Source organism: Alligator sinensis, unplaced genomic scaffold (assembly GCF_000455745.1).
Source record: "Alligator sinensis unplaced genomic scaffold, ASM45574v1 scaffold520_1, whole genome shotgun sequence".
Taxonomy (NCBI): domain Eukaryota; kingdom Metazoa; phylum Chordata; order Crocodylia; family Alligatoridae; genus Alligator; species Alligator sinensis.
In genome coordinates this window covers 338,022-340,216 of record NW_005842064.1, presented here as the reverse complement: position 1 = coordinate 340,216, position 2,195 = coordinate 338,022, and the positions used below count along the sequence as shown (strand labels likewise).

General features: G+C 52.7%; 1 protein-coding gene across 1 annotated transcript in view; it reads right to left on the bottom strand.

Annotated features, from left to right (window-relative positions):
* The window catches only part of NFE2L1 (nuclear factor, erythroid 2 like 1), a 30,282-nt gene extending 28,093 nt beyond the window's left edge, over positions 1-2,189 (bottom strand). Inside the window, exon 1 of the mRNA XM_006023271.3 lies at positions 1,723-2,189. The gene's annotated coding sequence lies outside the window, so the exon portion shown is untranslated. The remainder of the gene's footprint in view (positions 1-1,722) is intronic.
* Between the last annotated feature and the right edge of the window lie 6 nt (positions 2,190-2,195).

Sequence of the window (2,195 nt, the reverse complement as noted above, 5' to 3'; positions counted from 1 at the left end):
ATTCCTGCTTTAGCTCATCTGCTGGAAATCTATGCCTTTAATCCAGGGAGTCTTGGTTTTGATTCCTACAGATGACCCATGAGATTGGTGAGGAAAGGGTCACACAAAAATTCAGACTTGGGCACACAATGGAGGTAGCCTTGAAAGCCACAATATTGCAAATACAAATGAATGGCAGCCATCTCAGAGAGATGCCAAAGGAAAATTAAAGTAGATGGGAGAAGCTTTTAATTTGCAGACAAAGGTCCAGGGACAGACATTTGCTAAAGATGGGGCTACATACAGCAGTCCTTACTCAAGCAAAACTCTAGGTAAAGTCAGTGGACACTAAGCCTCAGGGGAATCTGCAAGATTTCTCTGGAGTAGGAATACATGTAACCTAGACACCAATATGGAAATTCAGGGGAAATCCACCGCTTCAAATGCTCAGTGCCAAAGTCTCAAAATAGAGAATGCACCAAACTGCTCATCACCCAAGCATCTAAAGGGCTGCACACCCAGTAGCTTCCACAGATACTTCTGGACTGATTTTTCCCTAGGAGCATGCAACATGCACCCAACAAACTGAAATCTTCTGAGAGACTCTCCTTCAGTAATCAGTGCAGGATTGCAGCTCTTTCCATTCCATCATCTGATTACAGTTCCAAAGGTTAAAACAACAAAGAAGGAAGGTATATGGTGTTTCTGTGAGTCATTAGGAAACCCAGCAGACCAGTTACACCATCTAGGCAGAGAAGGGATGAGTAATTAGACTTGAATAACCTCATGTAAAAGGAGATAGCTTGGGGGAGGAGGAAAGGGGCACGTGGGTAGCTCTACTGATCCGTGGCAGGACCACAGAGGCAGTACAGAAGAATGAACATAATTACTGTGTGTGTTCCTGTGACGCCTTCTCATGTGGGCAAAGCCCAGACAAAGCACAGATTGCAGTCCTGGATTCTACTGAACCTGATCTTCCAGTTCACCTTTTAGATCCAAAACTCACACCCACTTCCTTTCCCTCACCCTGCTTCAAAGTGCAGTTCTTCTGAGGACTCCCGCCATCTCCATAGCCATACCCTGAGTGTGCGCCAATAAAAAGGGGATATGTGTGGAGGGGTTTTACCCGCCAGAACCCCTGAACATGGGAAAGAGAGACAGGCCCTCACCCTCATTACTTGTCCAGAAAAGCCTTGATTTCTTCTGTCTCACCTGATTACTGACAACAGGCTGATGAACACTCATGCAGGAACTGAAAAGGGGCTGATAGACAGACTCAGCAAGCAACCTCAATAGCCACTGTACCCCTCTGCTCCCCGCTACATAAACACCCATCAGCCAAAGCCCCAGTGATGCATGTATTAAGGAAACCTGCCCAAGACTTCATCTATCTGACCACACAGGACTCTGTGAACCTTGGTGCCTTTCCCCCTCCTCCCACCAAAACCTTTCTCCCCAACCACTAACTCCCATTTCTCTGGTGCACTTCGAGGCCACAGATCCTGCGCCTTTCCCTAGGCTGCCCCACTTCTCCATTCACTGCCCTGGATACTGATGCTGCCATCAGATCTCCTGCTCCTCTGCAGGGAGCAACAGAGCCCTGGACCTAGGGCTGAGCAGGAAGAAAGCTGCTAACTTGCCTTCTCCTGTGGGCTCTGCAGGGTCCCAAGGGGTTGCATTCACACCTCCAGGCAACCTGCCAGGCCACAACCCCAGGGGAAATGCACACCAGGGTGCACTTACCTGCAAGGCCAGAAGCTCCTGTCTTGCCAGGCTTTGGCGGGGGAGGCTGTTCTCCAGGTCTGCCTCCTGCCCTCAGGTGGGGGTGGGGGGAGCCCCTCCACTCCACATCTTTCCCGCCACTGCAACTTTCCAGCGGAAAGACTCGCCAAATCCTCTTTCTGCCCCCAACTGCTGCAAAAGTGGCTGCTTGATTCCCCGTTGTTGTTTGAGGGGCAGGGGGGGTCGCCCAAGCCCCAGCCCCTCTTCTTTCAGGCTGCGTGTGGGGGTGGCTGGGAAGATCCCGGGGGTGGCATGAAGCTGCCTCATGGCGCTAAGTGCCTGGGCCAGGCGCTCGGCTATGGGGGGATCCCAGCTCTGGCGGCCCCTTCCTGCCCCGGGAGCTGGGGGCAGCCCCGTGCCCCTGGGTGCGGGCAGGGGAGCTCCCCAGCGGGTGCAGAGGGCGCAGCTGGGCCACTCCCCCCGGGGGTCCCCCG